A 25366-nucleotide genomic window follows, 5' to 3' on the forward strand; every position below is an offset into this window, starting at 1 on the left:
AGGAAAATTAATGAGTATCTACGTGTATTTAAGTTAACTATATCTACCGGTGAATAATCTTTTAATAATTCCTGAATAAAAATATCATTGTAAAAACCAAATCTAAACTAAATTATCTTTAACTTGAAAAAAATGCATTTAATTGACATAATTGCATTTTAAATAACAGTTAATAATTCTAATAATCGATTATACTTATTTAAATTTAATGTCTGTTACGAATTAATTTATTGTTTTGTAAGGTTTGTTTATTAAATTAATTAGGTAAAGGCCTGATTGCATTTTAAATAACAAAACTGTGTAGTAAAACTAACATAATGATTTAATAACTTGAATGAAATAAAAACGATAATAATTATACTGTACCTAAATTAGTAAGCATATGGGCTAAGAACTAACGGCTACAAAGTCGTGAGGAAATCGAGAAAACTGTCTCGCACTATGTTAATAAAGAATAAAGATTAGGCATAGGCAATAGGCATAGCTAACCGTTTGGTTGAACCTCTTTGATTGATAAGAACGACAATTAAACCAAACTAGACTTAGTATTTTCTTGTTATTGATTTAACTCAGGTATTATTCAAATTACAATATGAAATGAATACAATGAAATTAAAGAATTTAAGGGATTTCGCATATTTTGAATCGTAATGTAATGAATAAATCACGTTTTAATCCGTTAAAATCTTTAACTTCCAATCTAGTCTTTATAAATTTTGAGGAAAAAATAAAACAAAAATAATACAGAGTATACATGAAAGTTTAGTTAAATGTAAAGCAGATAAATTGATAAAGTCGTATCATAAACGATAACTTGAAAAGTTACAGTTTTGACAGGCTGTCGCTTCTGGGACCGGGAATTAATATTGTTTGAGGCGAGGAGCCGGTTTGTTTGCAGGAATACTTTGTTGGGCAGTTTAATTACGATTTACGTTGTACTAAATATCTGGCCCAACATGACTGAGGCTGTACTATGTGAATCTATCGCAAAAGTCAACGTCTATTATAAAGTTGAAGACTATGTTTAAGAGGAGAAGGAGAAAGGAGGAAATTAAAGGAGTATTGTTAGCAAAATGTTTGTACCATGCAACATAAATTTTTTCAACCGAACATGATACATACTGGAAGAAAATGTATGCTCAACTAACTCATTAACTTGTAGAAGAGGTTTTGTTTTAGGCTTCTTAGTTTTTGAATAGATAAAAATATATATTTAGATTAGTGTAGGATCAGAGCAGGGAATAATGAAAATAAATAAGTAGGAGGAATAGGGAAAACATTTTAATTTGTAATAGTTTATCGTAACTGGTGGAGTGTCGCGTTTTAATCTAAAATACATGTATGGTAATTCGTTACCATAACGAATTTACTTTTAGACTTTTATAGAATTTAAACCCCATAATAAATTAATCGCATTTTAAATTTGTCAAAATATTCTAAAAATTATATATGTGCAATGTAGTATACATAATTAAATTTTCATTTCAATTATTACTTTAATAATGAATAGAGAATGAAATGAAAATTTAAACCGACTACATTCCTTTGATTCGTGTTATAGCAAAGTTTAGTCTGTGTTTCGTTTTATTAGTTTCATAATAAGCCATTTTGTTACGGTCAAGGACAATGAATAAAAGGAGTCCTTGACTACATCGATTCTGTTTTAAGCTTTATATTTTACTAGCTTTCCGCCCGCGGCTTCGCCCGCTTTGTCTAAAACATAATAATTTATATACTAAAACCTTCCTCTTGAATCACTCTATCTATTAAAAAAGACCGCATCAAAATCCGTTGCGTGGTTTTAAAGATTTAAGCATACAAAGGGACATAGGGACAGAGAAAGCGACTTTGTTTTATACTATGTAGTGACTAGCTGTTCCCCGCGGTTTCACCCGCATTGCTCCGCTCCTATTGGTCTTAGCGTGATGATGTATAGCCTATTGCCTTCCTCGATAAATGGGCTATCTAACACTGAAATAATTTTTCAAATAGGACCAAAAGTTCCCGAGATTAGCGCGTTCAAACAAACAAACAATCAAACAAACTCTTCTGCTCTATAATATTTGTATAGATATACATTTTGTCGAAATAAAACTAACTTCGTAGCAAACAACGAATAATTTATAACAGACTAGATTTACGCCCGCGTCTTCGCCCGCGTTTGAAATGAACACGGCATTAAAAGTAGCCTACGTCTTATTCTAGTTCTTCAGCTAACTGTAACTACATACCAAATTTGATTGTTATCGGTTGAATAGTATTTGCGTGAAAGAGTAACGAACATCCATCCATCCTCACAAACTTTCGCATTTATAATATTAGTAGGATTTCAAGAATTTTATTGAATTGTAGAAAAAACTAAATAAAATTAGTGAGAACATCTCATGCCGCACTGTAATTAGAAATCAGCCACTCAATTACCCAGAAGATTAAGACACAGAAATTATTTAAATGATATTCCGTCCGACCCTTGCTAGTTAATAAACGTATTAGCACTACTAGAAATTGAAGATTTAAACGGATTTTAATCACGATTTATTTATTATATTACAATAGAAAATACTGAGTAGTAGCACTACTTTAAATTTATAAGAAAATTGTCATGGCAAACGATAAAACTACAGTGGATATCGCATGATGAATGTTAGTAAAATGGTGCTTAGGTATGTGAAATAATAAATAGAGAGTCAGTAGGTATAGAGTGAGTTATATTAGGTATAGAGTTTTATAACCTACCAATTAGAAATATGAAAAATAATAAATAGAGAATAGGTACCAAATTTATGGAGTTTCCAAACATTTTGACTAGGTAGGTATTGACTATTATTGCTACCAAATAAAATCATGTTAATTTATAATTACACTAGCTTACCGCCCGCGGCTTCGCCCGCTTTGTCTAAAACCTAATAAATTATATACTAAAACCTTCCTCTTGAATCACTCTATCTATTAAAAAAAAACCGCATCAAAATCCGTTGCGTAGTTTTAAAGATTTAAGCATACAAAGGGACATAGGGACAGAGAAAGTGACTTTGTTTTATACTATGTAGTGATGTCTGATATAGAAAAAACAAAGCATGTATGGTGCCGCTTACCACAATTTAATACAAGTTTTTTATGATATTCCTAAGCTAATAAAAAATAATTGTATCCTGTAAAAAGAGTAGCGACGCTGCAAATAGACACGTATAATAAATTATTATAGTTTCAGCCTCACCATAAAAAATAACTTTTGGAGTTTTATGTAGGCCGTAAACCGGCAGCCTCCCAAGGTTGTCTATAAAAAAGATTACTTTATAAGTGCCCTTAAACCAGATTCCAATATAGGACGATTGAATAAGTGAAGAATATAATTCTATTTGCGAGCTTTTTGCCCGACTCTATAGTTTTGTAGGCGCCAAAGTAATAAACATGCCTGAGAACATTATTTTATGTGACAATTTTGTAAAAATCAGATAAAATTCGGTTACACCGAAAATGTGAAGCTAAATGGACTTTTAAACATATGTAATAAAAATAGCGTGTGTGCCGAGCACACGTGTCAGGAGTGAAACTTCTTTGACAAGATTCATAGATACCAAAATCGTCGCCTTACTCCATAACGTGATGGAATTGCCATGACGCAACCTTGAAATTTTACTCTCAACGCGCCTAAAGAAGTTTCACTTCAAAGTTCAAAACTGAATTGCCAAATGTAAAAAATCGTAAAGCGTAAAACTCGGGCTCGACCAATTTGGTAATTACTAATTACGGCTTAAGGAAGGTTCTTATGGAGAGAAATCATGAAAAAGGAGCAATGTAGAGCAAAACAACGTCAGCCAAAGGGCGCTAGAACAATAAAAAAATCTCTGTTCTTTCTGTATGACAAAATACAAAATGCTCACAAGTAAAAAATAAATTTCAATGATGTAAAATCACAATCAACAGCTCACATTGCAGGCTTACAATAATAAAAATCGAGTCACTTGTTTATTTTAACAAATATTTTTATTCACATATTGATAATAATTCATTTTATATTACTACAAACGAATATCGACAGTTCATTTACGGAGCGTTCCTTCTTATCTTGCTTGAACAAAGGAAATATCATCTATTGGCAGTACTTCATCTCACTTCATTTCACTTCAGTACATCACACGCAGCCAACTTCACACAACTTCATTTTATTGACTGTCAAATCAAGAGATAAATTGCTCATATTGTTTATTGTGCTTTGTAATTTAAGTAAAATATTTTTTATTAATCGGAGAATTAAAAAATAAAATAATACAATGTAGTTGTGTTTTGTAATTTTCAGCTAGTATAGGTATTTAGGTACCTACTATTATATTTTTAAAAGTATTATCTTTTCAAACATGAATTCAAGTCTATCTCTCCGAAAAAATCATAGACAATCTATTCTTAACTGTAAGATAAATATTTTGAAATACCTTTTTTCTATATGCTCTGATATAAACATCTTCGAATAACTTCTTTTCAATTTGTTTAACTTTGCTTTGAACTCAATATTGTTGTTTATATTGGGTCAGTGTTTCTCAAATGTTTTACTTGTTAAATAGCAATAAGCAATATCTCAGGAACGGTGATACTTACAGAAACATTAAGATCACTTTTGTAGATAATTTTGAGATCTTCAACTTTGGTCTAAAGTATTTTTTGATAAAACTTACGGTTTTCCAGAAGAACTTTAAAAAAAAACCTGAAATGTTGACCGAATAACTTTTGAAGCGCCCATCGGACAAGTGGGCCGACTTTTAAATTAGTATTTTTTATGGTAAAATAAAGATCTTCGCGAAAATTTAGATCTGTCGGAATTTTCGTTCTTTCTATACTAAATATTTTCAGGTCTAAATTGACCAGATCAAAAATGTGAATAGGATTTTGTTAGTACAATTTTTTGCAATTGTTTTTAACAATGGTATATGAAACCCAGTACTGTGGACTTACAATGCTGCCTTTGTTTTGTCGTTTAATAATAATGGCAGTCCATAATAATACGCACAAATTAGCCGTGCATTTCATATGAGGCATTTTAACGAGGAAAAAATATATTGTAGCTTATATTTTTGCGTGAATGTTAGATTACGAAATTCTACAATGTATTTTATTTTATTTATTTATTTATATTTGGGAAACAAACAATACAATATATCTTATACATAAGAGATAACAAACTATACACATATCAGCAAAGTTTCCACTAAAAATTTAAGTTCTTTAAAAAAATACACATTCAGTCACAAACAGTCTACTTGAAGATACAAATAAAAATAGAAATAACAAGCATGAATACAATTTAAATATCACAGTTACTATTGCATTTATTTCGAACTTTGGTTTTGTACGATTTGAATTTTTCGTAAAATAAATCAAGGTCACTAAAATTATTATTATAATTATGACAAACACGGTATAAATATGTATTTCTAGCAAATTTAGATTTAAATTTAGGTAATGCAAATAGGGCTTTGTCACGAGAGCATAAACGGGGACATCGTAAAAGTAAATTGCTCAAAAGAAAGGAAGAATCTACGTCATTATTAATTATCTTGTATAAGTATACCTGATCTCGTTCATGTCGATGGTTTATTAAAGGGATTATCGCGGGAGTGGGACCTCTCTGATTAGCACTTTTATAATTCAAATGTTTGATAAATTTATTTTGGACATGTTCAATATTATTTATATAGATATTGTATTGCGGATTCCAGGCTGTAGATGCATACTCCAAAATAGATCGAACGAACGAATTATACAGAAGAATCAAAGTTGAACATTGTTTAAATTCCCTACCAACTCTTAAAACAAAACCAAGCATTTGATATGCTTTGGCTGTGATATAATTTATATGGGCAGCAAAAGTTAATTTGTAATCCAAAAAGACACCCAAATCTCTGACTTCAGTCAACCTAGTCAACGAAGTTCCGTTCAGAGAGTAATTAAATAATATAGGCTTAGTTTTCCTAGTAAATGATATGACGTTACATTTATTCACGTTTAAGTGCAAGGAGTTCATAGCACAGTAACGACACAAGTTTTGAAGATCCTCCTGTAGGAAGGAACAATCACGTTGATCTTTGATTACTCTAAATATTTTCATGTCATCTGCATAAAGTAGGAAATTACAGTTACTAAAATGACCAATAACGTCATTTATAAAGATATTGAACAGCAGTGGACCAAGGTGAGAACCCTGCGGCACTCCAGAGGTAACTGGAATAAAAGAAGAGCAATGACCTTTTATATTAACAGCTTGGCTTCGTTCTCTGAGGTATGATTCCAGCCACCGTAAGAGATCACCATGTATACCGGCTACCCGTAATTTGTGAATTAACAACTGATGGGAGATCTTATCAAACGCCTTAGAGTAGTCGGTGTAAACCACATCCAACTGTCCACCACGGTCCATAGCACAAGCCACATTATGAAGAAACTCACACAGATTAGACTCTGTCGATCGCCGATCAATAAATCCATGCTGTTGTTCTATAATTAAAGGTCGGATATGAGGAAAAATAGCATCATAGACGATTTTCTCGAATAACTTTGCAATGGTATTTAATTTTGAAATAGGTCGATAATTTTTGATATTATGTTTGTTTCCGGATTTATGGATTGGGATGACATGGGACTGCTTCCAGATTTTTGGCATTGTACCTGTATTTAGAGATAACTGAAATAAATAACAAATGGGCGACGCCAGATTGTGATAGCAGGACTTATAAAACACGGGAGGAATTCCATCAGGTCCACACCCTTTGTTAATATCCAACTTCTTTAGGTAACTAGCTACTTTTTTCTCACAAACTTGAACTGATCCTAAACCTAAACAGTGACCATCAGTGAAACCATCCACAGGACCAGAAACGAACGAGAAATTACCATCGTTTGGTTCGTAAACAGATTGAAAATAATGGTTAAAGGAATTGCATATATCACGACCATTACTTATGGATTTACTATCCAGAAACATTGTGGCAGGTAATTCGGGACAAGCTTTTTTAGATTTAACAAACGACCAAAAATACTGACTATTCAATCTCAATTTAGTTTCAGCATTACTGATATACCGATTATAACAAATCTGAAAAGTCTGTTTTTCGCGCCCACGTAAAATTTTAAAAGTATTGTAGTCACTTAACCTTCCGTATATTTTCCACTTTTTATGAAATTTTAACTTTTCTTTGTTTATTTTTATTAATGATTTAGAGAACCAGGTTGGATATTTTGTCTCTGTCACTCGTCGCTTTGGAACATATTTTTCAATAATATCATATAAGTAATCGTAGAAATTATTCAAAGCAATATCAATGTTCTCCGAATTAAGCATACTAGACCAATCACAGCGAGAAAGCTCTAGGTTAATATCATCATAATTAGCAGCGCGAAAGATGCGAACAAAACGCGGGATCGGTCGAAGATAATTCATGTTCAATACAACCACTTTAACAGTTAAAGCAGGATGATGAAAATCTTCCACGATAAGAGGTTCTTTACAGTGCTGAACAGTGCATTCGAATCCTGCAATGACGAGGTCCAGTTGCTTATTGTTTTTGTTAGGAATTCTGTTGTATTGACTAAAATTTGTAAAGTTTAAAAAACAATGCATAGCTCTGATCAAAACATCTTGATCATTAGCATTGATTATATTTGGGTATTCATGAGGATCACCCCACAGAGCGGATGAAATGTTAAAATCCCCGAGGATTAAATATTCATCGGTTGGGTTATTTGTGTAAGAAGTAGAAATAGTTTCTAAAAACTCAGTCATAACATCAAACTGCAAACGGCAATGTGGAAAATAACAGCAATAAATTCGGTATACTTTAGGGTGGGAAGAAATTCCTAGCGTAAACGATACCTCTATTATATCAGCAGCTGCACCTGTAACATCGATACAATTTGAGGATCGAATTAATAATTCACGTTTTAAAGCAATTAAAACACCGCCACCTAACGTATCTCCTCTCAGGTTATAGTTTCTATCACATCGGTAAACATTATAACGGTGATCAAACAATTCAGCATCAAATATGCCTGGTAAGAGCCAAGTTTCGCATAAGCAAATTACATCGTAATCAGAGCATAAAAGATTTTGGAGAAAGATATTTGTTTTGGTCCTTAGCCCACGCACATTTTGATAGTAAAATGAAAGTTCAGGGGATGCCATTGTTAAATAAGTGTATTAAATCACCACATAGATAGATATACTGAAAGAAGCACATAAAATAAACAAACATTGTTAACACAAAAAATAGAAACAAGAGACCTTGAGTAAATATGAGTAGACCCCCAATTAATAAAAGTGTGTTCAGATTTGCTAAATTACATTTGAACAAGTAACTTCTCGACATCCCTCGATCAGCTCCCATGACTATGCCATTAATTAAAAACGTATTAATTAAATTAAAGATTAAAAAAGTAAATTGAGCTAGAAATATAATACTTATTTTATCTTGTTTAAATCTTTATAATCTGAGATGTGAATCAACGGTGTGTTATCCGCCTGACGAACCATGATCGAACAGTTCTTAACCCATACGAACTTGTAGTTTCTTTCCTTCGCCAATTCCTTGGTACGTTTTAGCAAGACTTTATTGGCTCTAGTCAAATGGTCGTTGAAGTGAATAAAAGAGTTGTTGCCAGAATAGCCAATATCACAGGCTTTTAGTTTTAATTTTCTCGCTTGGGTTAGGAAATCGTCTTTTTTGTAACGAGCCTGAAATCTCACAACGATGGGTTTAATTTGTTTATTATCTCTATCTTTCGGAGCGACACGTGTGATAAAATCCAAATCACTGCTTAGGTTTAATGGGAATTGAAATTTTTCACCTATGACTTTTAGGATTTCAAAGAGATTTTCGCCCTTTTTTTCAGGTATACCATAAATTTCAATATTTGAACGTCTGGACCACTGCTCCTTTGTATTATTATCATTTATATATGTGTATTTTTATAAATGCTACATAACGATATTCCGGTAGCAATTTTTTTCCGGTATAATATAGGGTAGTTAACGCGTGGAATTTGTAAACTTTAACAAGATTCTGATTGGTTGAGAAATGTGTTGTGACAGTAGCATCATATATTGATAAGCAATAGAAATAATGTTCAATTGGCATGGTGATCAAAAATAAAATACAAACAAAAAAAAAGACGTGTGGCACTCGGGGACTGCCGCGGTAAAGCTATTGCATAGCATGCGTTCAAGCCACATCTCCGTGCCCGTCGGAGTGGGGAGCGTGCGGTTTTTTCGATACGGAATTTCTGGATTCGGTCCCCGCGCTCAAGGCCCGCGATAGAAGCTATGCAATAGCTTAAAAACAATACAAACTTAAAATTGTACGCCACAAATGGCAGATCACAGCGGATCACCTCATACAATGTAATAACCCTTATAACCTGCGAATCACAATTAGTGATGCAACGAATACTACTTTTGCGAATACGAATACGAATACGAATACGAATATTAAACCTACTATTCGGCGAATACGAATACGAATACGAATATCTCGCCTTGGCAATAAAAGACTTATTTATTTAATAGCTGTGTTTTACCTGAAATAAAACACATATTAAATACTTACCTATATTTGAAGCTTACTTATTGAGAAGGTACCTAGCTTTTTCCGCCTATTTTCCCTCTCTTTCTCGTTGTATATATGCTATCTCTCTCGCACACGGCACACCTCCCACCAGGTGGCGCGGCCGGCGCACGATAATGTGCAGGCGCTAGATCTTCTTCATTGAGTCGAAATACTCAACAGGTGGACGTTAAGTGTAAGCTTCAAATATAGGTAAGTATTTAATATGTGTTTTATTTCAGGTAAAACACAGCTATTAAACACTTGACCGTAATTTGAAGCTTACTTATTGAGACCTGTTTGTTACCCACCTGGTGTACAATATATGGACGCCAATGTGAATTTGAATAGGTACATAAGTAATTACTTATTTCTTTATTTGAAAGAGTAAGGTGTGCAGATAGTATACCAATAAATCACACAAATTTTTAAATTTTTATATTATTTATATTAACAATAAAAAGTTAATCAAATAAGAACCAAAAAGTAAATCATAATGATTAAAAGTATTAGAACTTATGAGATTGGTTCAAGCGTACCTTAGTTAACCTTTTGGGCTTGAAAAGTTAAAGTTACTACAATTTCCACTATCTTTAGCGTAAATCTGCGAAAGAGCAAGTAACGACTTTTAATTACGCATTTAGATGTTACTTACAAAATTAAGCAACAGCTCATCACCGACGAGGCAAGAATACCTCAAACTCAAACCTTTATTTATTCAATTAGACTTCTGTAGGAGCACCATTGAATCCTCATAACATAGATTTACCAGCTGTCTCAACTCACACAGTTCTAACCCAACCTGCTACTAGCGGACAAGTAGAGACCTTGGTCTTTACTTTTAGGGTCAAATAAATTAAAAGGTCATCCCTTGGATAAGGTAATAAAATAAACCAGGTAAGCGGTTTAAATTATAATACAGATAATATGTAACATCCAACCAAAGCGTGCGGTGTCTAGAGCCAACGCCACCGATCATAATATAAACATGGCTGGTACTTTCAGTGCAATGCATGAATTATTTATTTAAAACTGATAGGTTTTAAACTCTGTACTGGAAACATATAATGAACTCAAGAAGTTAGAGACTAAAATGATAAGAGCTTATCTGTGTCCCAAACCTGCAATTACTACAGCTAAGTACGTTAAGTTTTAATCAAATTAATTTTAAGGTATAGTTATGGTTTACATCAGAACTTATATACCAAAAGTCTCGGGACTACATAACGTGACTTATTTATAATGAAAGTGTTTGTGAATAACATCTAGGCCATCAACAGCTATATGAACGTCAGATAGGAAATGAGCCAAATTTATCCAGTAAGTAACAAAGGTTTTTAATTATACTTATTCTAATTCAACCAACTTCTACTAGCTACTCCGTATGTCTTTTGGGTAGACGGAGGCAAATAGGATTTTTCTTCCGACTATAACATTTGATATTTGGAAAATGTATACATTTCTGTATACCTTCAGAGTCAGATTCTAGTGGTGCAGCACTAAACACTGTCTATTAGGTGAATGGTGCTGCTGACCGGGCCTTCAGTTCTGCTTTCCAGAATACCTTCGCCCTTCTCGGTGCTACTACTACTGAAATAGCAGTACTCTTACACGTCGTTCAGGCCTCGAACTGACTAGGATTTCTCATATTATCGTTACAACCCTCGCTCGCTCTAACGAGAACAAATTATCGCTAAGGAATTCTGCTGCAGGACAATGGCAACAGATTAATATGCATTATTATGTTCAGGAATATGGTGCGTTCTGAATACTATCGTCGTCTGAAGGTATCTCCTTTCGATTAACTGCATTAAGGGTGCAGATCTGATCCCATTTTTGTTCCGTAGGAATGCTACGACTGCCTAAACGTTAAACTGGACAAAGAAAGTTGCCCTGAATATGGTCGGTTGTTCCAACATCCCTAATATGGCTAGCTTACCTTAGTTACCCCTTGATTGTAACTGCTACCAATGGAGGCACTGCTCGTGGGTTGTCCACAGTTTTTCGAGTGCAAAAATGAAGAACTGAACTCGTGGGGATCTATGTCGAATTAATCTGTTTTAAGATTATGAAAGGACAGTTGGTTGTGGATGCGAAGACAGGACGTTACTTTAGTCATCTGTAACCACCACGAGAGGCAGCCACGGACAGTGATATAGTAAGAACTAAACTAGCAAAGTTTAGTTGGCTTACTAGACTTTGTCATGTTTAAAATGCAGTATATCATCTGTATAGAATTGCATTTATGACCATTGATAAACTTAATTCAACCGCAACCACGAGAAGCAGGCACGGATATCGATATAGCAAGAACTAAACCAGAAAGGTTTAGTTCGCTTATCTGGTATATTTATAATGTTTCAAAAGCCGTATAGTCTGTATTGCATTGCATTTATTGCCCCCCCCCCCCCCTTCAAATCAAAGAAATGTGAAGTCATCTGGCAGAGCTTTCTCGTGAAGGGTAGGGGTTCCAAGTAATATCTAATAATACGAGGCTTTTGTTTGGAAGGATTGACCTTCCGTTATTAATTATCCTCTATCCTAAGTAACTCAATAGTCAGAATTCACAGTACTCGTTGAGTCCTTAAACGTTTTACGTTAATAGTTGCATATAAGTTTATTATATAATATAATAATCCTGGTGGGATGACAAGAAACTTGTCTAAGCAAATGATTATCCTAATCCCTCAGCGATTTATTGTTTGAGCCCTGAAGAAAAACTCATGGGTGCCATAATGAGGCCAAACGGGTTGATAAACGAGTCGAATAAATTGCCTACAAGATCGGGCAACTAAAGTAGGCCTATGAGAGGTCAACTATACATAGCCAATCGTAATTTGTTACATTCAATCGCTTTGCGATTAAAAAATCTCTTCAGGTGATTTTATGTGAAAATTGGTCGGCTAGTGCCATGGAATTACGATAACAAATATACCATTGACACAAAGCTTGGTGACAATCCTGGAAACCACCGCCACAAATCATCTGCGAGATGATATTTGATCCGACTCGCCTCCCTTTGTTGTGATTCTCTGCATTGTGAGGCTCTGCATTGGTAAATACAATTTGTTCAAGTCGCAATTTCCATAATTGATAAACCAATGGTGGTTTCCTGATTAAATAAGCGTAAGCTAACCTTTTAGGATACAAAGTATTCATTTCATGCGTCCATTATTTAACGTCTCTTACCTATTTTATTGTATTTATTAGGTTATATTACTATACTTATATTGTATAGATGGCCCACTGTGAATTAGATTTCAAAACCTTTTTCTACCTACCTTAGAAGAGTGAAGATCCGTTACTGTCATCTCTAACATTTTCGTGGGTCCTCGTTGACGAAAGCAAATATCTATGATCATTTTAATGATCAATCCTTTGTATATTTGCACCAACCGCAATCAAAGCCCCGCGAGGGCCGATATATATTTGCACCATTTCCCCGTGAGGGACGGTCGTAATCAAAACCCCGCGAGGGCTGATATATATTTCCACCATTTCTCCTTGAGGGCGGTTGTAATCAAAGCCCCGCGAGGGCTGATATATTTGCACCTATTTCCCTGCGAGCGACAGCTGCGCGAGGGATGTTTGTAATTTGAAATAAGTAGGGCCTTCCCAAAAATACTTAATAGTCACCCTGCGAGGGTGGGTTTAACCTGGCTAACGAACCTAACCTGCGAGGAGTAGCGGTTAAACCTAGCGGCCACATTTATGTAATCTGCTTCGAGCAAGATTTAAGGTGCTAATATAAAATTAGAAGTTAATAATCATTTAAAATAATAATATAGTAACAAGGTACTTTAACTTATTTTCCAATGCTAGCAACAGCTGTCCAGGATGAAATAAGAATTGATTTGACAATGGTAATTAATTGTTATGTATATATAAAAAGAAGGCTTTAACTATTTAATAAAGTCAAAATTCAAATCATTTACACAAAATTTTAAAATGAACTTCGATTCATATTTAATTTAGTTCATACAATCGATGTCACATTCAGTTGCTTTATATCCGTTAACATTCCTTACGAACGCAGCCATACGTGGTCATACCATCGTAGGACGGTTTTATTGCACAAAATAATCTCCGCTCACCCGCAATTTTTTACTTTTTGTCAAGGTGTACAAGTTTATAATATTATTCTAAAACGTTAGAATATGTGAATAGTAAATCCTTTGAAATGTCTCTAAATTTAATTTCTAACTATGGTATCTCGATAACTATACGATAACGTCTCTTTCCAAACTAGAAAATTTAAATGTAAAATTTTGGCACTTACTCGTTTTTACCAAAAAGTTGCATCATTTGAAACATAGGAAACGTAATATAAATAAAAGTAATTTTCAAACCAAAATTGCTGTGTGTAATACCTATGTCTATTTTCGCTTATATACGGATCAGATTAATACTCATAAAAGGACACGTATAGACTACGGATACTTTTGAATGTGTGGTACGTTCATGGTACCTACTGAACATGTGCATTGTGCGTATTCCATCATTATTCAGATGAGCGGCTAACTCCCGGACGATTTATAACATATCTCGACATGTTCGGACACGTTGTGATTCGTGCAATTACGCTAACATCAATTTGTTCCTGTTATAGGTAATACCTATATAATTTGTTCTTTGAGCTGACTCATCTCGTTCGATAATTTTTAGTTATAAACTATACTCCGAACCGTTCCTAGTGATAACAACAATGTAATAAAGTCGTAGCAATGGATTGCATGCCTGTTAAGCTTTGAGTTGGCTCATAGGATTAGCCTTGGATTTATCCATACATACTATTAATATTCACTTGTAACCTTGTAATAAAAACACATTAAAAATGAAATAAAATAAAAATATCTATATAAAAGAGAGGGTATTTAATATATTTAGTCAATATCAAATAATCACAAAAGTAATATTAACGATACGAGTAAAGCCGAACGGTAAATCCGTTAAAATCTGCTTTACTCACAGTATTAGAAATTCAAATATTCATTAGTATATATTGCATTACTTATAAAATATTTCAAAAGAAAAGTTACTATTTCACGTAAAATGTAACGGTTGTATCGTTAATTTTAAATATCTAACATGCTATTAAGTATTTAAAGCATATTGAAAAATAAACTATTGCTGAAGGATTCACTAAAAAACCTCAGCATTTTAAATAAAGTCCAATGGATATACCGTCGATTTAAAAGATTTTTGCTCATTTTTAAGTAAAATGTCATTACAATAGATGTAAAAATAACTCACTGTACCGATCCGACGGGATACACTTTTTCACACTTTTAGCACTTGCAATATGCAATACTTAATACTTAATAGCACCAAGGTTGTAGTCTTGTAGACAACCTTCTCGCGGCGGAAGCTAGACGCCAATGAAGAAGATCTAGCGCCTGCACATTATCGTGCGCCGGCCGCGCCACCTGGTGGGAGGTGTGCCGTGTGCGAGAGAGATAGCATATATACAACGAGAAAGAGAGGGAAAATAGGCGGAAAAAGCTAGGTACCTTCTCAATAAGTAAGCTTCAAATTACGGTCAAGTGTTTAATAAATGCTTACAATAGGCTTATTTTTATTTAAAAAACATAAAATTCGTAGATATTCTGGTTTTAGGCGATTTTTTTTTCAGTCTGGATGTTTCCAGCCGTTGAAAAAAGTCTTTCCGAAAAGACTGTACATGGCTTCAGTGAACAATATTTTTCAGACTTGGAAAACGGTTGTTGCGGTTAAGGGCCTCTGCACACGTCATATTTTTACGCGCGATTTTTAAATCTGTAGTAAATAGAGTTGCGTACAAAAATATACGTTTTTAAATATTTGTATATTCGCCGAATACGAATATTCGGTAAATGTCTACTATTCGGCGAATACGAATATTCGTATTCGTATTCGTTGCATCACTAATCACAATAAATCAATGAATGAATTTTGAATTTGAAACAATTTTGTAGCCAGTTAATTACTTTGGAAAGAGTTTTGAAATCTTTAAGAAACTCTGCTCTTGACTAAATAATGAGAGGAATGGTCAGTGAATAAAATATAGTAGTAATGTTTGGTTAGCGTTGTGTTTTGACTTGCTTGTCTGGAGTAGAATGAGATGAATAAAATTTTACATTTTACAATTGGACATCTAACAAAAACCTTGATTTCTTTATTTAGATCATCTGTGTTTATTTATTATACATCTAAATATTTAAGTTTTCTCTTACTCGTTTTACATGTGTATTAGAAGACGCTTTATAATATGTGAGTAGTTAGGTACCTCCTATTTAAGCTACTTACAAAGATTCTGCCAATTATTTTACCGGACAAGATTGCAAAATGAGATTTATTGTCGTCCCAATGTACCATTCACTTGACCGAAGTTTGAAAACTTTTGGAATTATTGTGAATTGATTGTCTTGACTGACTGGAGTAAATGCATTAGGATGTTCAGTGGCGACCTCATGGAAAACAGTCAAGTAACAAAAATTTTTAAATTGTTCTCTATCCAGTGTCCTGGAAATAAATCACATATTATATCAGAAGCTCTATATCGTTCCAGACTCTTGTTTCTACTTACGAAGTTTCTGCCAATGACTTCACGCGCAAGCACATTAGGATCTTGTGTGATTACCATAATATGGTATACAGTCAAGTATCAAAATTGATATATGCTGGAAATAACACAATATATTCAAAACTTCATATTATAGTTTAATTAGCTATCTCTTGTCTCGACGACTATACGATACGATAGAGCTGACTCTATCAATATAATATTAAAATCTCTACATAGTTTAAGCGTCTAGTTATGCCTGTATTTGGCTACCGTAACCTACGGTTAAGTGAACACTACAATCAAGTACTAAGTATATATATAATTAACTGCATAGCCAGGCTACGTCCTAGTTATTGAGTATTTCCATTCCTACAACCGTTATGGACGAGCGAACCTAGCTCCATTCAAGCGTATATACTAACCTATATATGTGGCTATCTCATTCGCTCAAGTAAGGTAGTTCACGGGTAAAACAGGGATGGTAAAACGGAGATTAATTCAAGATTGCAGTAACGGCCAACGAGTGGGTTCGAGGCACGGTGCAGCTACGTAAATCAACAACCGTATAATGTAGCGTCAGCAAGCAAAGATTACCTCTAGTTTTAAATAATATTTAATATTTTTCTTGCTAAAGCATTTGGAATTGCACATCTGGAAATTACTTTATGGCATTGATATATAAGTTTGTTTGTCTATGAAAGTTTGCTGTTTCATTTTGATTTCGTTAATTATGTCAGCATACACAGTATTATTTCCTTAATTAAAGCAGTATGAAGTAAATTTTACGAAATCTATGTATATTTTTACAGCTTGATTTTCATTATCTAAATAAGAGATAAGAACATAGGTGGAGAATTTTTATTAATAAAAATCCTTAAAGTCTAGCACTTTTTTCTGTCTAGTTTTAAAACAACGATAACAATTTTGCTGTCGGTACACTTCGAAAAGATCTGTTCGGAGCAACCGGGGTCTACTTAGATTACTTTGCAAAATGAGACAGTCTTTGTAACGGTTTCAGTTTTTCTTTGACCGTTCTGAAAAGTATTTTCAAATAAACAAATAAAACTCTACAATATTGTCTTTTTCACATTTTTTCATGCAAAGGAGAATGGCGAAACTGGGCCTAACATAAATAAGGCCTTACAGAAATGATAATAAATTTAAAATTCATTATGTTATTTTTAATAATTCTTGGTAAAATATTGACTTCTGATTCTATGGGAAAACAAATGTTTGAAAAAAAAGATAATGTGTTCACTAACGGCATTGTTATTTAGATTTCTATGACTACCGGTCTTATCAAGCAAAGATTGTCAGTGCTGTCAGAATTAAAATAGTCGATATATCGATTAAAACGAATGAATATTTATTTTCATTTTTAGTTTTATACAAAATTCAAATGCTTTATGAATCAGAAATATAAGTTGACTGCGTTACATATTTTATTTTTAACTTTTTAGCACGCTATTTATTTAGGTAATCCGTAATTCTATACATTTTTACTCATGGCGGCCGCACTTTGTAAGAATATTTCTGAAATGTAGCTGGCCGCTTCAATTTTAATTACAATGTCATGTTTGTCGTTTGACTTTTGACATTTGATTGAGGTTTTTCGTTACGTTACATTCGACTTTGTGCTTGTGGTTAACTTATTTTCTTCATCTTTATCGACTTTCGCTACGTATTACGATTTACGGACACTGACGATCTCTGTTATTACTACCAACCAACGCTTGCACACCGGACTTTGATTACCTGCCTTTACGACTCACTACTGCTACCCTACCTGGACACCGACTTTGCATCCAATTTTTCATTTACAAATATGAACTGCATCAACTGTGGTATTAATGCTAATCGTAACAATGCTATACGTATGCATTTGTTACAAGATAACGCAATAATATCAATTATACAAGGGTGGGCTGCTCCTCTAACGGTTAGTGGATTAGTATTATCTAAGGTATTTAGTACTAGCTATTGAAATCAAACAAAAATGTAAACACACATTGTTTTATATATATACTAGCGGTTCACCCCGGCTTCGCCCGTGGTACCTACATGTTTAAACTATCCTATCTCTCAAGTTGGATCGAACTCCACAAGTTGTGCGAATTTTATTATAATCGGTTAAGTGGTTTAGGAGTCCATTGAGGACAAACATTGTGACACGAGATTTATATATATTCACTTTCTTTTGTCCAATTGTAATATTAATTCTTTATTTGTAGATCACTCACTCTGATCACATATTATTTGATGCATGCTGGAAACTTGCAAATGATTCTTTGAGGATTGAAAATCATGAAGATGACAATGCAGTTGGTTTCCTTAGGTTCATATCAAATTAAGCAAGCAAGGTCCTATTATGGTGAGCACATAAGAAACGATGGCAAATATGTTATAGAAGTGTGCCGTGAATCAGACAGCGACATACAGAGAGCACTGTCGACATCAAGTACTACTTCGCTTTTAAGAGGTCGCATTCAATCCAGGCATAGAAGTAGTAAAACTTATTTTACTTATATTTTAGTCGACAGTGCTCTCATGGGAAGGGAAGCAATAACAGTCTATTATTGTAATTGTTTAGTAGGAAGAAGAACTGTAGGTTGCTGCTGTCACGTTATGTCCATAATATGGTACCTTAGCTGGGCAAGGTATCAACCAGATTTAATGCCGCCAGCACAGTTTCTGGATGATGTGTTAATTGTTTATGATGATAATGATGAATAAACGATTTATGAAAAAACGTGTTTTATTTTATATATAAGTACCTACGATGTTTTGGTAGGTACTCTAAAAGAATAAAAGTTCGATCCAATATCTCTATTACCTAACTGTTCTTCTGTTACACTCTTTATCTAAATAATATATATTATAGGATATAAACTTACCTCTACTTAGAAAGAAACAAAGCTATTCATTGAACTCGAGCAAACCTAACCTCAATTTTAGTGACGTTACATGCTCAATATCTCTGCTATCCCATAGAACAGATCTTTAATTGTTATATTTATAGAATCTGTATATTTTTATCTATTTAACCCCACATAAATCATCAGTGTAACGATCAGGCCCAAAGTCCTATGGGAGTTCGCCATTCTCCAACAACGTACATTTTCCCTGACGTTCTATTTTAAGTATTCTGAAAGATCGTGTTTAGAATTATTCGTTATATAAATTTTGTAAACAAATTTATTCATCTGGAATCACGATAATAATATGATATAGAGATAATAATAATATGTAAAAATTGATGGTAAAACTTTATCGAATAAGAAAACCGTTCCTCACATTTTCGTAACGCATATAAAATATATTGGAAATACAAATTCTTTAGGAAGTGTATTTATATTTTCCTGTAACATCGAAGCATAGAATAAACGCCAAAGAAAATATGTATCAAAATAGACTCAGTAATGTAGCATTAGCTTATTAAGTGCAAAAAAGCACATAATGACACACAAAAAGGCACATAATGTAAATTGTCGGAACAAAAAAATAGGGCAATATTATCATTTCTTTTTTCATTAATGAATTCTTAATTTGAAATCAATGAATGGATCAAGATTTATGGCGCTAAAGAAAATAAGAATACAATTTGCAAGACGTTAAGCTTTATTATATAATATGCGATAAAACTTCTCTCTTGTTTTGTTATTGGCTAAAAATGTGCTTCCTCAAAAATTGTATTCGCAACTCTTTTCTATACCTAGTGGCCTTATTTTAGTAGTATTCTTCTCTAGGTAACTACTAAAATAAGACAGAGAAGAGGCAACAAACATGTCACATCTACTCAGTGGATAGTTCTTGGTAAGTCTCTACCATGCCACAAAGTACATAGTGGACTGTTACTCTTCTTGTTAAGTCTATATGTCTTAGCAAGTTGCAATTTAGTGCAGTGACTATAATTGCTTCACAGAAAGATTCATTAATGCAGTCCTATTAACTAACTGCTCTGAGAACGAAGCTTTCTGTAAGAGAGAACTTTTAAAATTACATTTATAAAACGGAATTCTTTAAGTAAACATTAATTGTTAGAAATGTTGTTTAGTATTAGATACAGAGACATAAACTTATAGAGAAGACGTCATATTGTATAACTAGCTGTTGCCCGCAGCTTCGCCTGCGTGGAAAAGATAAATAAACATGATACAAATTTTCATCCCCTATTTTATCCTCTTGGGGGTAGAATTGATCAAAATAGTTTCTTAGGGGACGCTTCCGTCCTAACCTGCATCTATACCTGCATGTCAAATTTCAGCCCGATCCGTCCAGTGGTTTGGGCTGCGCGTTGATAGATCACTACCTATATCAGTCACCTTTGAGTTTTATTATATACTAGCTGTGCCCGCGACTTCGTCCGCGTGGAATAGTGACTGCGTAGTAGTTACTACTTAACTTTTATTGAATAAACACGTACTACCATAAATAATTAAAAAAAACGTTTAAGTAAAATTTATTACTAAACTGAGCTAAAAAGATAAATGCCTAACTAATTAATTTTCTACGTAAAATTTATTTTAAATTATGTCATATTATTTTTAGGCACCAGGAGGGAAAGGAGCAAATTTATTTTCCTTCCTTCCTTGTATGGATGTTTTTGACAATATATTGTGCAGCAAATGAGTGCCGAGACAAACGTCAAAACGCAAATGGAATAGAATCCGCTATCGATACTAATTGACATAAGCGTGATGTTTTACTAAAGATTTGTTCACCCTACCAACGACGACGACAATCACGAACAAAATTTTCATCCAGTCGCAATTTAATAAAATTGTGCAAAACACATCATAATTCATACGCTTATGACAATTATTATCGTAGCGGATTCCTTCTATTCCTTTGCGTTTTGACGTTTGTCTCAGCGCTCATCTTTCCTGTCTCGCGCCTGTAGTAACTAAACCGTTTAGACTGTGCAATAAAAATTAAATTAAAAAAAAAACCCAACGCAACGAAGAAAAGTGCATAGAAAAAGGAATAAATAATTTCACAAACTTCCCGAAGATCTTTAAAAATAAATACCATTTTAAATATTTATAAAAATAAAAAAAAAACAAAGTCGTCGGGGCTGCCATACCATCATTATCATATTATCATAATTTTAAAGATCGTCGGGAAGTTTGTAAAATTATTTATTCCTTTTCCTTCATTGCGTTGGGTTTTTTTTTTTTTTTTAAACTTCGGTTTCTTATTTTCATGTAATATTTTCAAGTGAGCGAGACCTACCTTTACCTCCATAATACATTCCTACATCATATTGATATCTATAAGTTTGTTGCTCCTTGACACCTTTTAAGTTGTGCCGTAACCGTGCACAAATTGTAATGGACCACAGTGGCAAAAGAAGTGGTATATTTAAGAAAAAAATTGCCAAGCGCCGCGCCAGGCCTATGTGGCTTTGAGTAGAATTCAAAATTTCCAGGGTGTGGCTATCCTCTCGCTTCCATATCCCCCTCTTCTTTCACAGACTTTCAACCTTTCCATCCCTAGTGTAGTAAATGGCAGAACCGATTTTGATGTAAACCATATTATCTAATTGTACCTATATGTACACGACATATCCTGTCGTTTGATGCTCCATTTGGTTTATTTACCTAACCACTGTCACCCCTAAAGTGTAATAAACGGATGAACCGATTTCGATAAAACATTACTAATTGTAATTCACACGTTGCTATTTCATATTTTTATATGCCGCTTGAGATATTATTTGACCACATTCGATTATTGTTCATTCCCACTTTTACCGCTGTAATCTGTGCTGTAATCTAATAAATGGAAAAACCGATTTGGATAAAAATAGAACTATGTACTTCACCCGTTATGCACTTTTGGTTAGGGAGCCAGGTGCAAATTTGGTTAATTATTTCCTCTCAAGAGATAATTCGTCAGACGCATCAGAGTATAGTATTATAAAGCCTCGTGAACGTCAGCTGGCGCTCGGTTGGGGGGGTGAGCGGTTGTTGCCTCCCACGCACGTAGGAAAAAAAATACATTCATTCATTTCCTCACAGCTAAAAATTTGTCAAATTGTAGCTAACCCAATATCTCAACGAAAAAAAATAATCAGCTGGTTACAACATGGTGTATTATACGTCAGCTGGTGTCTCGAACATGAAAAAAATAAAATTATTTTCCGTGATTTCCTCTCAAACAAAAATTTACCTGATGATAGCTTATATGTAACTGTTGATATATATATAGGTCAGCTGGCTGTATCTTGGTGGAAAAACCGTCAGATGATACTTTGAAAGTTATTACATAGGAGTTAGACAGGAGCATCTAATGCCAATTTATATGCATCAACTGACTAGGTTTTCCTCGAATTATTGCTAGCTGATTTTTTTTATTTATCGCATCAGTATATTAACAATCAGCTCACAAATTTTCATCTGAGATGAAATGACGTATCTTTAATTATTATCGTTATTTTTAAAAATTCAAGCAACACACGCTAGCATAATATAGACAGTAATAAGGTACTTGGAGGTGGTTAGTTGTGCGCATGATCGGGGTACTACGTACATTCAGCCACATCGGTAAACATGTTTTTACAAATATTATAAACTGCATTTAAAAATAACTATCATATCATCAAATTCACATAACTACCTAAAAGTGTAACAAATATGAAATAACCCACTAAAAACATTAGTGAACTATAATTTTTAAAAAAATAATAGTATAATATATAATTAATAAAGTTATTACTTATCTTTTACGGGGACTTAAGTTGATGGAATTCCACGTATCTCGATGATTTTGTTAATGTCTCATTATATTCGAGTCACCAGCTGACGTATAATACACCATGCTGTAACCAGCTGATTATTATTTTTCGTTGAGATATTGGGTTAGCTACAATTTGACAAATTTTTAGCTGAGAGGAAATGAATGAATATACTTTTTTTTCTTACGTGCGTGGGAGACTACAACCGCTCACCCCCCCAACCGAGCTCCAGCTGACGTTCACGAGGCTTCATAATATTATACTTTGATGCATTTTGCTAATTACCGCTTGAGAGGAACTTGGTCTGAAAATCTGCTTCTGGCTCCCGGACCATTTCATTTGATATGTCACTTAGGTATGCTTGACAACAATCGTTTCTTTCATTCCAACTTTTACCAATATATAGGTATAGTAAATGGATGAACCGATTTTGATTAAATATGTCCAATTATACTTTACACGTCATGCACTTTCATTTCATATGTCACTTGAGTCAAAATTCATTTTTTTATAACCTAAAACTTTTATATCGTATATCAAATAAATGGATGAACCGATTTAGATAAAATTTGATTTATTGTTACTGATAGGTCGTTCGCTTTCATTTAATATATCACTAAAGTATATTCGATAACTTTAGTTATTTTCATTCCTACTTTTACCTCTATATGTATACCTAGGTATAATAAATGGATTAACCTATTTTGATATAGTTTATCTAAGAACCAGCGTCGGAAAATATGCTGCCTAACAAAAAAACCGCATCTAATTACCTGCTAGCGAGCTACGGTGGCACAAAGAGATACACACACAGACACACATAGCGGTCAAACACTTATCACCCATCTTTTTGCGTCGGGGGTTAAAAATATTATAATACGACATAATTTAAAGGACATTTTATGTATAAAATTTACCTAAAAATAAGCATAATTTTAATTTGACCCCTCCCCCCCTACTACCTCAGCTTACCCCCCCATCCCCACCCCACCCTTGGGGACTTTCGATATGATCACATGGACATTTTATAGAAATAACTGTAGGATAACTTACGTTTTAACGTACACTGTATTATAATAGTGTACCATAGAATGCCTTAGCAAATGTTCGCCGTGAATACTTAAATGGTCATAACTTTTTTATTTATAAACCGATTGACATGAAATAAACACTAAATGTTAAATGAAGATTACCACAATATATTAATGAAAACCTTTACCGCATTTAAATCGGATAAGCCGTTTCTGAGATTAGCGTGTTCAAACATACAGACAAACAGACAAACGGACAAACAGACAAACAGACAAAAAAATTTTAACGACAGTTTTGGGTTTGGGATCGATTTAATAATAACCCCTGCTATTTTTTTTTTTACATATTTGCATTGTACAGACACCACTTTTCTAGAATTTTATTATATGTATTGATTACATATATATAGATAGGTATCACTACATAGCAACAAAGTCGCTTTCTCTGTCCCTATGACCCTTTGTATAGATACTTAAATCTTTAAAATTAGGTTTTTTTTAATATATAGAGTGATTCAAGAGGAAGGTTTTATTCTATAATTTATTTATAATATAATTTATAATTTATTAGGTTTTAGACAAAGCGGGCGAAGTCGCGGGCGGTTAGCTATTATATAAGAATAAAGCAATTTTCCTTGTCTCCAAGTTAATTAAATAGTAGAACTGTCCGTGAAGCTCTTTCTAAATCCTCATATGAAAAATGATCTCACAAAAGGCACCTTATTTGTCTCGATATCAAAGAGCGCGCGAAAATGCCATTTCAACGAATCCCATATCCCGGGATTTGTTCCATATTCGCGTAGGATGGGATTATGGGATCCGAATGTTTTACCGATAGACGTGACTTATGAGGATGGTGCGAATTAAGCTGCGATTTGCCGCAGTTCTACGCTTTTTACAAACGGGATGAATTTTAAATCTATTGACTACGATTACCTAGTGAAGTAAAGAAGTAAAACATGTTAGCTTAACAGTTTGTAGTAGTTGTGTATTATATTATAGTAACTAGTAAGCATAATTGAAAATTAGCAAATTTAAATAAATTTTTTATCTCACAAATGCTTTGTTCAAAATTAAACAATTGTATTACGTAGATACTATTTAAGTATATATGCAAACTCATTAGGATTAAATTTGGCTATTATATTTATTTGCCATTAACCTTACCTTATTATAAGCAATACACAATACACAATTACTTATTATAAGCAATACACAATGAACATTTGGACAGTACCTACGTTTAACCTTTTCAATCCCCTGCTTTCTTTACCGCTAATTAGGTAAAAAATTGATACTTTATTACCGAAAGATTACATAATTGTAGACGTGGCTTAACATATTTTCCACACAATGAACACAATGAGAGTGCAGAATAGCGTAAAAACAAAAAGTCCAATATAAATATTGTATGAGGGTCACGGGAGGGTATTTACGGATAAAATAGCTCGTATTGTGTCGCTTC

General features: G+C 33.5%; 2 protein-coding genes across 11 annotated transcripts in view; one reads left to right on the top strand and one right to left on the bottom strand.

Annotated features, from left to right (window-relative positions):
* LOC123698832 (transmembrane protein 214) overlaps positions 1–14979 on the bottom strand; it is a 196704-nt gene extending 181725 nt beyond the window's left edge. The window contains exon 1 of the mRNA XM_045645609.1: positions 14844–14979. The gene's annotated coding sequence lies outside the window, so the exon portion shown is untranslated. The remainder of the gene's footprint in view (positions 1–14843) is intronic.
* The window catches only part of LOC123698829 (transient receptor potential cation channel trpm), a 225688-nt gene that overhangs the window by 35415 nt on the left and 164907 nt on the right, over positions 1–25366 (top strand). The gene's annotated exons all lie outside the window — the stretch shown is intronic.

The sequence above is a fragment of the Colias croceus genome, chromosome 17 (genome assembly GCF_905220415.1).
Source record: "Colias croceus chromosome 17, ilColCroc2.1".
Lineage (NCBI taxonomy): Eukaryota > Metazoa > Arthropoda > Insecta > Lepidoptera > Pieridae > Colias > Colias croceus.